This window comes from Chelonia mydas, chromosome 1 (genome assembly GCF_015237465.2).
Source record: "Chelonia mydas isolate rCheMyd1 chromosome 1, rCheMyd1.pri.v2, whole genome shotgun sequence".
NCBI classification, from domain to species: Eukaryota; Metazoa; Chordata; order Testudines; family Cheloniidae; genus Chelonia; species Chelonia mydas.
In genome coordinates this window covers 283,481,873-283,496,411 of record NC_057849.1, presented here as the reverse complement: position 1 = coordinate 283,496,411, position 14,539 = coordinate 283,481,873, and the positions used below count along the sequence as shown (strand labels likewise).

Sequence of the window (14,539 nt, the reverse complement as noted above, 5' to 3'; positions counted from 1 at the left end):
GCGTCAGAGCAACGGCAAACAATCGTGCATCTCAGTTGAGAGTGCTGTCCAGAGCAGTCACAATGGAGCACTCTGATGGGGCTAAAACATTGTCGCCGGGGGTTCTGGGTACATATCGTCAGGCCCCCCTTCCCTCCCTCCCTCCGTGAAAGCAAGGGCAGACAATCGTTTCGTGCCTTTTTTCCTGAGCTACCTGTGCAGACGCCATACCACGGCAAGCATGGAGCCCGCTCAGGTAACCGTCACCCTATGTCTCCTGGGTGCTGGCAGACATGGTACTGCATTGCTACACAGTAGCAGCAACCCATTGCCTTCTGGCAGCAGACAATGCAATATGACTGGTAGCCGTCATCGTCATGTCCGAGGTGCTCCTGGCCACATCGGCTGGGAGCGCCTGGGCAGACATGGGCGCAGGGACTAAATTTGGAGTGACTTGACCAGGTCGTTCTCTTTAGTCCTGCAGTCAGTCCTATTGAACCATCTTATGGTGAGCAGGCAGGCGATATGGATTGCTAGCAGTCCTATTGCATCATCTTCTGCTGGGCAGGCAAGAGATGAGGATGGCATGCAGTCCTTCTGCACCATCTGCTGCCAGCCAAAGATGTAAAAGATAGATGGAGTGGATCAAAACAAGAAATAGACCAGATTTGTTTTGTACTCATTTGCCTCCTCCCCCATCTAGGGGACTCATTCCTCTAGGTCACACTGCAGTCACTCACAGAGAAGGTGCAGCGAAGTAAATCTAGCCATGTATCAATCAGAGGCCAGACTAACCTCCTTGTTCCAATAAGAACAATAACTTAGGTGCACTATTTCTTATTGGAACCCTCCGTGAAGTCCTACCTGAAATACTCCTTGATGTAAAGCCACCCCCTTTGTTGCTTTTAGCTCCCTGAAGCCAACCCTGTAAGCCGTGTCGTCAGTCGCCCCTCCCTCCGTCAGAGCAACGGCAGACAATCCTTCCGTGCCTTTTTTCTGTGCGGACGCCATACCAAGGCAAGCATGGAGGCCGCTCAGCTCACTTTGGCAATTAGGAGCACATTAAACACCACACGCATTATCCAGCAGTATATGCAGCACCAGAACCTGGCAAAGCGATACCGGGCAAGTAGGCGACGTCAGTGCGCTCGCGTGAGTGATCAGGACATGGACACAGATTTCTCTGAAAGCATGGGCCCTGCCAATGCATGCATCATGGTGCTAATGGGGCAGGTTTATGCTGTGGAACGCCGATTCTGGGCTCGGGAAACAAGCACAGACTGGTGGGACCGCATAGTGTTGCAGGTCTGGGACGATTCCCAGTGGCTGCGAAACTTTCGCATGCGTAAGGGCACTTTCATGGAACTTTGTGACTTGCTTTCCCCTGCCCTGAAGCGCATGAATACCAAGATGAGAGCAGCCCTCACAGTTGAGAAGCGAGTGGCGATAGCCCTGTGGAAGCTTGCAACGCCAGACAGCTACCGGTCAGTTGGGAATCAATTTGGAGTGGGCAAATCTACTGTTGGGGCTGCCGTGATGCAAGTAGCCCACGCAATCAAAGATCTGCTGATATCAAGGGTAGTGACCCTGGGAAATGTGCAGGTCATAGTTGATGGCTTTGCTGCAATGGGATTCCCTAACTGTGGTGGGGCCATAGACGGAACCCATATCCCTATCTTGGCACCAGAGCACCAAGCCGCTGAGTACATAAACCGCAAGGGGTACTTTTCAATAGTGCTGCAAGCTCTGGTGGATCATAAGGGACGTTTCACCAACATCAACGTAGGATGGCCGGGAAAGGTACATGACGCTCGCATCTTCAGGAACTCTGGTCTGTTTCAAAAGCTGCAGGAAGGGACTTTATTCCCAGACCAGAAAATAACTGTTGGGGATGTTGAAATGCCTATAGTTATCCTTGGGGACCCAGCCTACCCCTTAATGCCATGGCTCATGAAGCCGTACACAGGCAGCCTGGACAGTAGTCAGGAGCTGTTCAACTACAGGCTGAGCAAGTGCAGAATGGTGGTAGAATGTGCATTTGGACGTTTAAAGGCGCGCTGGCGCAGTTTACTGACTCGCTTAGACCTCAACGAAACCAATATTCCCACTGTTATTACTGCTTGCTGTGTGCGCCACAATATCTGTGAGAGTAAGGGGGAGACGTTTATGGCGGGGTGGGAGGTTGAGGCAAATCGCCTGCCTGCTGGTTACATGCAGCCAGACACCAGGGCGGTTAGAAGAGCACAGGAGTGCGCGGTACGCATCAGAGAAGCTTTGAAAACCAGTTTCATGACTGGCCAGGCTACAGTGTGAAAGTTCTGTTTGTTTCTCCTTGATGAAACCCCCCCGCCCCTTGGTTCACTCTACTTCCCTGTAAGCTAACCACCCTCCCCTCCTCCCTTCGATCACTGCTTGCAGAAGCAATAAAGTCATTGTTGCTTCACATTCATGCATTCTTTATTCATTCATCACACAAATAGGGGGATGACTACCAAGGTAGCCCAGGAGGGGTGGTGGAGGAGGGAAGGAAAACGCCACACAGCACTTTAAAAGTTTACAACTTTAAAATTTATTGAATGCCAGCCTTCTTTTTTTGGGGCAATCCTCTGTGGCGGAGTGGCTGGTTGGCCGGTGGCCCCCCCACCGCGTTCTTGGGCATCTGGGTGTGGAGGCTATGGAACTTGGGGAGGAGGGCGGATGGTAACACAGGGGCTGTAATGGCAGTCTGTGCTCCAGCTGCCTTTGCTGCAGCTCAACCATACACTGGAGCATACTGGTTTGGTCCTCCAGCAGCCTCAGCATTGAATCCTGCCTCCTCTCATCACGCTGCCACCACATTTGAGCTTCAGCCCTGTCTTCAGCCCGCCACTTACTCTCTTCAGCCCGCCACCTCTCCTCCCGGTCATTTTGTGCTTTCCTGCACTCTGACATTATTTGCCTCCATGCATTCATCTGTGCTCTGTCAGTGTGGGAGGACAGCATGAGCTCGGAGAACATTTCATCTCAAGTGCATTTTTTTTTCTTTCTAATCTTCACTAGCCTCTGGGAAGGAGAAGATCCTGTGATCATTGAAACACATGCAGCTGGTGGAGAAAAAAAAAGGGACAGCGGTATTTAAAAAGACACATTTTATAAAACAGTGGCTACACTCTTTCAGGGTAAACCTTGCTGTTAACATTACATACATAGCACATGTGCTTTCGTTACAAGGTCGCATTTTGCCTCCCCCAACCGCGTGGCTACCCCCTCAACCCTCCCTCCTCCCCGTGGCCAACAGCAGGGAACATTTCTGTTCAGCCGCAGGCAAACAGCAGGAACTGGCTCCTCTGAATGTCCCCTGAAGAAAAGCATCCTATTTCAACCAGGAGACCATGAATGATATCTCACTCTCCTGAGGATAACACAGAGAGATAAAGAACGGATGTTGTTTGAACGCCAGCAAACATACACTGCAATGCTTTGTTGTACAATGATTCCCAAGTACGTGTTACTGGCCTGGAGTGGTAAAGTGTCCTACCATGAAGGACGCAATAAGGCTGCCCTCCCGAGAAACCTTTTGCAAAGGCTTTGGGAGTACATCCAGGAGAGCCGCGAATGCCAGGGCAAATTAATCCTTTCACATGCTTGCTTTTAAACCATGTATAGTATTTTAAAAGGTACACTCACCGGAGGTCCCTTCTCTGCCTGCCGGGTCCAGGAGGCAGCCTTGGGTGGGTTCGGGGGGTACTGGCTCCAGGTCCAGGGTGAGAAACAGTTCCTGGTTGTCGGGAAAACCGGTTTCTCCGCTTGCTTGCTGTGAGCTATCTACAACCTCCTCCTCATCATCATCATGTTCTTCGTCCCCAAAACCTGCTTCCGTGTTGCCTCCATCTCCATTGAAGGAGTCAAACAACACGGTTGGGGTAGTGGTGGCTGAACCCCCTAAAATGGCATGCAGCTCATCATAGAAGCGGCATGTTTGGGGCTCTGACCCGGAGCGGCCATTCGCCCCTCTGGTTTTCTGGTAGGCTTGCCTCAGCTCCTTAAGTTCCATGCGGCACTGCTTCGGATCCCTGTTATGGCCTCTGTCCTTCATGCCCTGGGAGATTTTGACAAAGGTTTTGGCATTTCGAAAACTGGAACAGAGTTCTGATAGCACGGATTCCTCTCCCCACACAGCGATCAGATCCCGTACCTCCCGTTCGGTCCATGCTGGAGCTCTTTTGCGATTCTGGGACTCCATCATGGTCACCTCTGCTGATGAGCTCTGCATGGTCACATGCAGCTTGCCACGCTGGCCAAACAGGAAATGAGATTCAAAAGTTCGCGGTTCTTTTCCTGTCTACCTGGCCAGTGCATCTGAGTTGAGAGTGCTGTCCAGAGCGGTCACAATGGAGCACTATGGGATAGCTCCCGGAGGCCAATACCATCGAATTGTGTCCACAGTACCCCAAATTCGAGCCGGCAAAGCCGATTTAAGCGCTAGTCCACTTGTCAGGGGTGGAGTAAGGAAATCGATTTTAAGAGCCCTTTAAGTCGAAATAAAGGGCTTCATCGTGTGGACGGGTGCAGGTTTACATCGATTTAACGCTGCTAAATTCGACCTAAAGTCCTACAGTAGACCAGGGCTAAGGCTGGTAACTATGATAACAACCTTGCAGAACCTGTGTGTGTGTGTGTGTGTGTGTGTATGAATGAATGTGTGAATAAATATGAGATTGAATGGAATGTTATAGCTATAACTAACTGCTTACTATGATTCTTTCTGTATTCACAATAAATGTGGTATTTTGCCTTTTCACCTTTAATAAAATCCTGCTGGTTTTTAATTTATTGGTACAACATTTTGGTGGAGAATTGGGAAAGGGGGAATATTGGTAAAAAACCTCAGTTATTGTAAATATTGGTGTGCACACCACCAGCTCTATTAAGCTAGGCATTTCTATTAGGTTAACCAGACCTGCTGGCCTCCGGGAAGGTAGCAGGGGACCTGCTGGCCTCTGAGAAGGTAGCAGGGAAAACAGATTAAACCAGACCTGCTGGCCTCCGGGAAGGTAGCAGGGGACCTGCTGGCCTCCGGGAAGGTAGCAGGGGAAAAACGCATAGATTAAGCTATGATTTCAGAATCTAGGCTGTGTCACTTGCTAAATAATACCAGCACTGACAAAGAGATTGAAATATCCATGTTAAAAAGAAAACAGGGTAACCAGTACCAGAGGGAGGAATGGAGTCAGAAGGAACTCCAACCTCACCTTTTGTTAAAGAAACTACACCTTTTAAACAAATCCTTCAAAAATTTGGGCACAGTCCTTGGACTAAACAAGCCCTAGCTGATGTCTGCACTATTTCGGACCTAGAGGATAGACTGGCTCAGTATATCCTCATATACAAACCTTCTAGTCCTGCCAAAAGAGATGCAGCAGCAATTTGGTTGTTGTGGGAGGCATGTAAGGATTCTTACCTCCGCTTGTCTTCATGTAAAGAGGAAAAGGCACAAACGGAAAAGGGAGCAGACAATTGGAAAGTGCTGGCTACAAATACCCAAAGCCAGCTGAAAATAGTGAAAGAGGCACTCCAAGAATTCAAAAAGAGAGTGAAAAAGTTAACTCTGCAGAGGCTGGAGGGACGCAGGTAAAGGGGGAGAAGGTCCTATGTATGGCACCCCCAGGCATAATTACAAAGAGAAAAGAGAGTAAAAAGGTTAACTCTGCAGAGGCTGGAGGGAATTAAGCAGCAAAACTTTGTGAAAATGTTAAAAAGGAAAAGTGTTAGAGAAAGAGCATTCTTGGTTTCTTTGCAGCCATTCTGAAGGAAAAATGGGCTCTTTTCCAAAGGAATGTCTGTAAATTAGCCAGGCAAAAATAAACTATCTGATTAAAATCATTTGACTGGACAATTTAGTCAAATTTGCTAAAAGAACATAAGGGGATTCTATTGGAACTTAACTGCCTCAAATGTAAAAAGGGAATGTAAGATGTAAAAAAAAAAACAAAAAAAAACCAGAGCAGTGTGGAAGGGATGTTAAGGAAAAGAAAATGTGTATGTATCTATCTGTGTGTGTGTAAATATGTAAAGTTCTAAGGACCAATTGGTTTTGTTTTTGTTTTAAATAATGCCACTAAAATCCATTTGACTCTTTAATTCAAAGTTGCAAAACTGACAGACCTTTTTGCTAGACACAGGTAATTAGTGTTGTTTGGCTTTGGGATTTGGCATTTAACCTTTAAAATGTAACTCAATGCTTTACAAAATTTAAAATGTTATTAAGTTGTGGCTGCAGCAGGGCAGTCAAAATCAGAAAAAAAAAATTGGATTCTTTTTGTTTGGTTGGTTGGTTTTTGTTTGTTTGTTTTTGTAACAAAATAGCAGATGAGAGCTGTAGTAAAAAAAATAAATAAATACGAAATTTAAAAAAGACAGTGCCCCTCTGAAGCGACAGCAGGGGTGAGGTGCACAAAACAAAAAGAAGCAATGTTAGAAACACTGAGTCTTAAAATGGCTCTGAGTAATCAGACTGTCACTTTGATAAAGGTACATGAGAACTCTAAGCAAAAAAAGAAATAGTTACACCTTATGTAAAAATGGATCTGGATAATGTTATAAAAGTTAAACGATGGAAGGAATGTGCATTTGCCCCAGAACATGTGCAGGGTATATTGTAGAAGGGGCAAAAGAAATGCAAACATACCATGCTACTTAATTAAAATGCTATTAGGGCTCCAAAGGGAGCCACAATAGGTTGGGTTTTCTTTTTCAGATTGCTGTGTGTTTTGGAAGCAGAGTTAAAAGTAATCAAAACTCTGGTGAAAGTTGATTGTGTCCCTTTTAAGATAGAGTCTCTGAGCTGCTGATGGCTTTAAATCCAAAAGCAGGAAGTGTCTGTGAAAATGCAAATTACCTAAATGATAAAGGAAGGAAAGAACTAGCAGCACAAAGGAGCTGCAGATAAAGGACACACCTGGTCAGCAAACAAATTGTCTAAATAAAAGGCATGGCATAACAAGAGAATTTTAATAAATTTAATGATAATAAGTATCCCTGTAACAACGTATATTGTGTATGATTTTTGGAAAAACCCTTTAAGGTCATATGGTAATGATGCTTCTCAGTTATGACCTGTAAATAAAACTTAAAGCTTAACACAGCAGGAAAAACATTATAAACTTGGTCTGCTGTATAAGAAGGAAAACTCAGGGATTTAATGACTAAACAGTGGGATAATTTCCCCATAACCCTTAAAAGATAAAAGCCATTGAAACCTGGCCTGCCTATAGAACAAAAACAGGAAAATGTGGGGGCAATTCCTGTTTTTCCTGCAATTAGGAAGGAAATTTGTAAAAGAAAGTGGTATTATTATTATTAAGCAATAATCTGTCCCCACCAGGGGGGTGGAAACTGTTTCTTTTGTTTTTAGACTCTATAAGCAAGCTGGCGCCAGCGGAAGAATAACTCAGAATACCATGGATCTATGTTTTGTGTTGTTTGTCTGTGGTGTTTGTCTTGTTGCTAGCATTGTTGTGTTTTAATGAACAGAAAACCTCATGACATGGGTGGGGGATGGCTTCAAAAGGCTGACCTTGGGAGGAGGGGGGGGAAGATGTGTATGGGAATGCAAAAGGCTAACTCAGGAGAATCCCAAAATTCAGTGGCCACTGTTAGGATCTTGGGACAAAGACCGAGTAGACGTCCTAAAAGACAAACTCAGCCAACCTACAACTAAATTGGCAAAAGGAGAGGTTGATTGTTTCATGCAGTGGTGGGAAGAGGCAAATCATAGGTGGACAGAATCAAAACGTGCCTCTCTCAAAGATTCTGGCTTCTATCCCAGATGCAACTCATTTTACTGTTGTTGATTTGTGCTCTTCTTTCTTTTCTGTCCTGGTTCACCCTGACTCCCAGTTCCTGTTTGCCTTTTCTTACAAGGGGCAACAGTACACATGGACCACACTGCCCCAGGGGTATACTGAAAGCCCATCATATTTTTCCCAGGCATTAGCCCGAGACCTTGCTGACCTTGTTTTCCTGTCCAGGTCCACACTAGTCCAATATGTAGATGATCTACTCCTCTGTTCTCCTTCATTGTCTGCCTCTGAAACTGACTCTTTAGTGCTCCTTACTGCCCTAGCAAATAAGGGTCACAAAGCTTCTCGCTCTAAACTACAACTCTGCCAAGCTTCTGTCACATACCTTGGCTTTCTCCTCTCCCAGGGTTCCCGTGCACTTTGTCCCACCCGCGTCCAAGCTATCCTTAGCTTTCCCCGACCCCGCTCCCCACGCCAGGTCCGAAAGTTTTTAGGCATGGCTGGATTTTGCAGGCAATGGATTCCCCAATATGCCTCCCTTGCAAAACCTCTCCAGGAACTCACTCGATTCTCTGTGCCTGACCCCATGCCGTGGCCCCCTGAGGCCAATTCTGCCTTTGTTTCCCTCAAACAGGGGTTGGCTTCTGCCCCTGCCTTAGGGCTGCCTGACTATTCTAAGCCTTTTACCCTTTTTTGGCACGAACAATCTGGGTGTGCGCTTGGAGTTCTCACTCAGATGCACGGAGAAAAGAACCGCCCAGTGGCTTATTTCTCTGCCACTTTAGACCCTGTTGCCCAAGGCTTACCCCCCTGCCTGCGTGCTGTGGCTGCTGCAGCGTGCCTAGTCGAAATGTCTGATTCCCTTGTTCTCCGCTCTCCTCTTACCCTCCTGGTCCCTCACTGACCTCACCCTGCTCCAAGACTCTGCCCCAGAAACCGAGAAAGAATCCTGGGTTGCCCAGGGTTGCTCTCTACATCCCGATTCCTTTTGGCGCTCGCCTACTGGCGCCTTTGTAGCCCCCTTTTCACTCTACCCGTCTCTGGCCGCCCTGCTACACGGTGTTTCGCATGTCGGAAAGGAGGGAATGGTCTCTGCTGTAACTAAGACAGGATGGTGGGCCCCCCATTTTAGCTCTTTTGCAGCCCACCACTGTGCAGCCTGTACCATTTGCCAAAGCCATAATATTGGTAAACCTGTAAAAGTGGCCCAGGGGTTCCGGGGCCTGCCTCAAGCACCATTCTTGCACAAATGCCTAAGTGTCAACAATATGAATTTATATTGGTTATGGTATGTTTATTCTCCGGTTGGATTGAAGCCTTTCCTTGTCGCAAGGCTGACTCACTGTCTGTTGCCAAATGTTTGTTAAATCATATTATGCCTGCCAAGGGAATTCCTGCTACTCTGTCCAGTGATCGGGGTACACATTTTACTGGACAACTTTATTCAACACCTGAACCGTATATTGCATATCAAACACCTGTTGCACTGTCCCTGCCACCCACAGAGTGCAGGTGCAGTTGAAAGATGAAATGGTGTACTTAAGAATAAGCTTGCTAAAATTTGTGACTCTACAGGATTAAGCTGTCCAGTAGCCTTACCATTAGCCCTTATGGACATGAGATCCACTCCATCCCAAAGGCATAAATTAAGTCCCTTTGAAATTGTTATGGGACGCCCTATGCGAGCTATGACTACCATTACTCCCGTTCCAGATTTGAACTTGACTCACAGTGCGCTCCTTCAGTATTGCAAGGGACTAATACAAGCTGTAAGTCACTTCCATTCACAGGTTCGAGTCACCTGGCCCACGGAACCCACCTCCGACGCTTGCCACAACCTCGAGCCAGGTGATTGGGTCTACGTACGGCACCATCATCGAAAGCACGCCTTGGAGCCCCGGTGGAAGGGTCCTCATCAGGTACTGCTTACTACACAGACGGCTGTTAAACTATCTGGCATCGCAGCGTGGATACATGCTTCACAGTATAAAAAGGCACCATCCCCAGAGAACCAATCGTCACCTCAGGACAACACAGAGTCAATTTTGACTCCACAAGAAGACGTAGAGGAACAGTCAGCAATACCTTACAATCTACGCTCTCGTAAGGGTTGCCAGAAGCAGACGCTGTTCCTCGGCTGCTGGTATCTTACGGTCTGGGGAGACCACAATGACAATTATTTTATCCAGCAGCAGGTGTGGATAGCTCAGACCCTTAATATTTCTAATTGCTGGGTCTGCAGCCACATCCCAGCCCACTCTCAAACTGGTGTTCCTGTCCTGGCTATCCCACTCAAGTCCCCAGACCTCACTGGAGGGCCTCGTCCGTTTAACAAAATATGGATCAGCAATGACACTTGGGAAGTGGTGGGAATAAATGCAACTAAATGGATAAGTGTGGTGGAGGGAAAAGGTCATTGGGGTTGGGTGTGTAATGGGACAGGGCTGGATCAGGGGAAAAGCCGTTGCCTTCAGCATATTGTGGCCAATGGTGTATGGGATTATTCAAACAAAACTAAAAAGTGGCGGGCCGGGTATGGAGATATGAATTTTTTCTCAACCTGGGATCAAACAGAGAAATCAATCCCATGTTCCCCCTACAGTAACCTTAGTGAAAACAATACAATCTTTCAATGTCATGCAAATAATACCACTCCTCGTAAGGAGAATTACCCTGTACCCTTAGGGGGATACTACTCCTCCTTTGCAAACACCTATATGACAAAGGGGTGCAACCGACCCTTCCCGGCCTTAATAGGCCATCACTGGGTGTGTGGGACCAGAGCTTATACTGAACTAACAGCTAATTGGTCAGGAACCTGTTATCCTGCCCGACTCTTCCCACAATTCCGAGTGCTAGGAACCTTCCCTCAAGAACGCCTCCGCAATTTCAGGCGAAAAAGAAGGGACTTAACAGATGCCCAACGGCACGTAAATAACATAAGCCCCTTAACCTGGGACGAGGCCATTGGCAGTTCCTTAATACCATTAGGGGGAGTAATACACCTTGCAAAAAGGCTCCTAAGGTTACAAGCAGTAGTTGAAATAATGACAAATGAAACCGGAGAAAGTTTAAGAGCCCTGGCCAAAGAAACAGGGGCAATCCGACAGATGGCCCTCCAAAACCGTCAGGCATTGGACATAGTGCTGGCGGCAAAAGGAGGGACTTGTGCTCTCATTGGAAAAGACTGCTGTGTATATATACCAGACAACACCAATGAGGTAATAGATCGTGCTAGCCACTTAGAACAAATCGCATATCTTCCCCACGAAGAGCCAAGTTCTTTATGGAAGTGGCTAAGTAACCTTTTCAATTTCTCTGGCATAGGAAACTGGTTGTTTCAGGGAGCCCTAACTCTCCTGTTTGGAATCCTAATAATTTTTGTATGCTTTCAGTTACTTTCCTGTTGTACCCAAAATTGTGTCAGGCATGCTACACAGATAGCTGCCCCAAACCAGAGTGCTAATTTGATGATTTTAAATATCACTGATGAACAAAGAGATAAAGAACGATTGATATGTGGAACCCAGTCATTGTTGGTCATTGCGTAGCTTGACCAAAAGGAGGGATTGTGAAAGTAGAATGAATTAAGAATGAATTATATTGAAATTATAATTCATTAAAGAAATGCTACCTGAAGGGTTTGTTGAAATACAGTTTGTCAGGAAGAGAAACATTAAGGAGTGTGAGACAAGGGGTCCTCAAACTAATTAACTTAGAGCTCCTACTGAGCTAGGAGATTGGTAAACGTTAGTATGCAAATAAGATATGTATGTATATTTATCAGTTTCTGCTTTCTTTTGTCTCTATGTTAAATTGGCTTTGGCTTAGCTGTATAAATAAGTTATCTTGAACCTCAGAGAAGGGCTCACATCTGGGTGCATTAGCAAGGTGCTTTGCTAATAAACAGAGTGGTCTGACAAATTATGTGAGTCCTGAATCTGACTTTGACAACGGAGACTTGAGGAAAGGGAAAAGCATCTTGTACCAGCAATGCTTCTGGCTGCACTGGTGCTGATGGCTTCTGGGGAGAGCAACCTCCAGCCCAGGATAGATTTCAATGGGAGTTAGGCACCTAAATACCTTTGAGCATCTGGGCCTAGGACGCCAATGTCTTTTGGATAGCAGGTTGAGAAGAAAATGTGAAAGTAGGAAAAATCTTGTGGCTCCAAAAATGGCTCCTCTCCCCATCAAGGAAGAACCTGTGATTTATAATGGAGACAGTGCTGGACCTGGAATTACACTGGCACAAATGGGACTAGAGATATATATTTACACCTCCCATTTTGTAAACTTCTGCAGTGCTTTGTTAACATCTAATGGTTGATAGATGAATGAGGAAACGAAACAATGTATGTTTTTCTTTGAGTAACAGAAAACCACACATTTCTTAACAAGTAGTTAAAAATATTAATTCGGTATTTCCCAAAAGGGCTTTCTTCATAGTGCTGTTCTCTTCTCTGCCTGTATTTGCACAATTCTCCTAATTAAGATAAAAATCAATACAGTACTGTTCTGGTGCGGGGGGTTTTTCCTTAACATATATAAATTGCATGTGCAGTAAGGTAACAATCTAGGCCTGGGGCCCAAGAATGGAGCATTTTAGCTGTATTTGTTATGGAAAAACAGAGGCCCATAGCACATAGAGTCCATCTACGGCATTTAAATGGCTCCCACCATCAAAGTATGTGGGCACTGCATGCCACCTCCATAATGTAGGGAGCGAAGGCACACAGAGACCAAACAATAGAGGAAATCTGTGGCAGAAGAGGGAACTGTGTCCCCAAGCCACTGCCCTAACCACTGGGCCATCCTTGCTTTCATAATAATAAAGAATAGGGTGTGGGCTCTGGGAGGGAGTTTGGGTGAGGGAGAGGGTGTGGGGTCAGGCTCTGGGCAGGAGCTGGGGTGCACAGTGCAGGCTTTAGGATGGGGAAGGGGGTTGGGGTGCAGGAGCGGGTTGGCGCTTACCTCCGGTGGCTCCTGAAAGTGACCGGCACACCCTGGCAGTGGCTCCTAGCCGGGGGGGTCTAGGGGGTCTCCGTGTGCCACTTCCCGCAGACACCACCCCAGCGCTGGGGGCGGGGGGCAGCGTGCGGAGACCCCATGTCCCCTCCAGGGCCGTAGAGCCGTTCTAGCCACTTCCGGGAACAGTGTGGAGTGAGGGCGGGCAGGAAGCCTGCCTTACCTCTGCTGCGCTGCCGGTGGCAGCGGCCGGGGCCCCCGCGGGCCCTTTTAAACCGCCTGGGCCCCTGGGCAATTGACCCATTACTCCCTCACTCCCCCATCGGCGGGCCTGGATAAACCCGGGAAATTCAGGGAAACTCACACACTGGAAAGTTTGGAAAGTCATCATTAAGGAGCACAAACTAGATTCAACTCTGGGCCAACAGGCTAGCACACAGATGTACTCAGTAACCTTAATGTGATCTCTCCTCACGTTATTTTACTACAGAGGGACAAATATATATACACTAACCCCTCCTCCCTCCCCAACCACCCCCACCCCCAAAGAAGAATGTTTGTTTCTGAACTTCTGCACTTAGGGTGTCCAATTCATTTCAGCTTTTTAGTAAAGTCTTCCCTCTCCCTCAGGCCTCTCCTACCGGTTTCGAAGCTGACATTCCTCTGGTTGGGCATTTTAGATGGAGTAGCCCAAATCAGGCTTGTAATGGAAACTCAGTCACAACATTAACTACAGAGTCACTATTGTCATTCTGCAGTGTTACAGAAACAGAAATCTTAGCATCTGACCTTGTAGTTTTTACAAAGACAAAATTCACATTCACATTAATTTTTTTAAATTTACACATCAAAGTCAATGTCTGCAAAGTGCTATTGCGAATTTAAGTCTGCTGAGCAGGCCCTGTTGGTATCAGTAGTTGGTAGACAGCGCCAGGGCCCTAATTTAGCACACATCCCTGTAATAAAGGTGTTCTCCCACCACTGGAGAAAAAGATATAGTATAAACTGTTCTCTTAGGGTGTAGAAAGCCAGTCATTACTGAGGCTTATTAGTGTAAGTTTAAAATAGCACTTGCTCAGCATAAGAATACCTAGCAATACATAGACAGAGCATATAGACCACAAGAGAGGTATCATTATCCCCTTTCTGCATATGGGGAAACTGAGGCAGAGGTAAAGTAACTGGTTCAAGTTCACCTGGCAGACCAGAGGCAAAGCTTGCACTACAATGTAGGTCTGTTGGATCCCAGTCCAGTGCCCAGTCCACTAGGCACACTGCATTTCCAAGACATAGCAGAACTTACAGATGCCACAGTGAAGTAGACAACCTTTTAACCCACCTACCAAAGTATTTGCAGTTTATCATTCAAAGCTGGGAGCTGCAGGGAGGGGCTGCTGCTTTAGCTGCCCAGTGTGGCAGGAGGGACAGCTGAGAGTGAAGGGAAGGGCTGTTATACCAATAAAATAAAAACCAGCAGGATCTTATTAAAGGGAAAAAGACAAAATACCACATTTATTGTGAATACAGAAAGAATCATAGTAAGCAGTTAGTTATAGCTATAACATTCCATTCAATCTCATATTTATTCACACATTCATTCATACACACACACACACACAGGTTCTGCAAGGTTGTTATCATAGTTACCAGACTTAGAGTTGCTCATGCCAAGCCACTGGCCAGGTGGCCTGGACATGAAGAGGGAGCAGGGCCTTGTCAGATGCTCATCTGATGCTCCTGGAAGTTGGTTTGCAGAATCAGACCCCAAAGTTCTCACTTTTTAGAGTCTATTTTTAAAGGAATTTCTTCCTATG

At 46.5% G+C, this 14,539-nt stretch overlaps 1 protein-coding gene across 3 annotated transcripts in view; it reads left to right on the top strand.

The window, feature by feature from the left end:
* Window positions 1–14,539, top strand: part of LYZ (lysozyme) — a 46,714-nt gene that overhangs the window by 13,206 nt on the left and 18,969 nt on the right. The gene's annotated exons all lie outside the window — the stretch shown is intronic.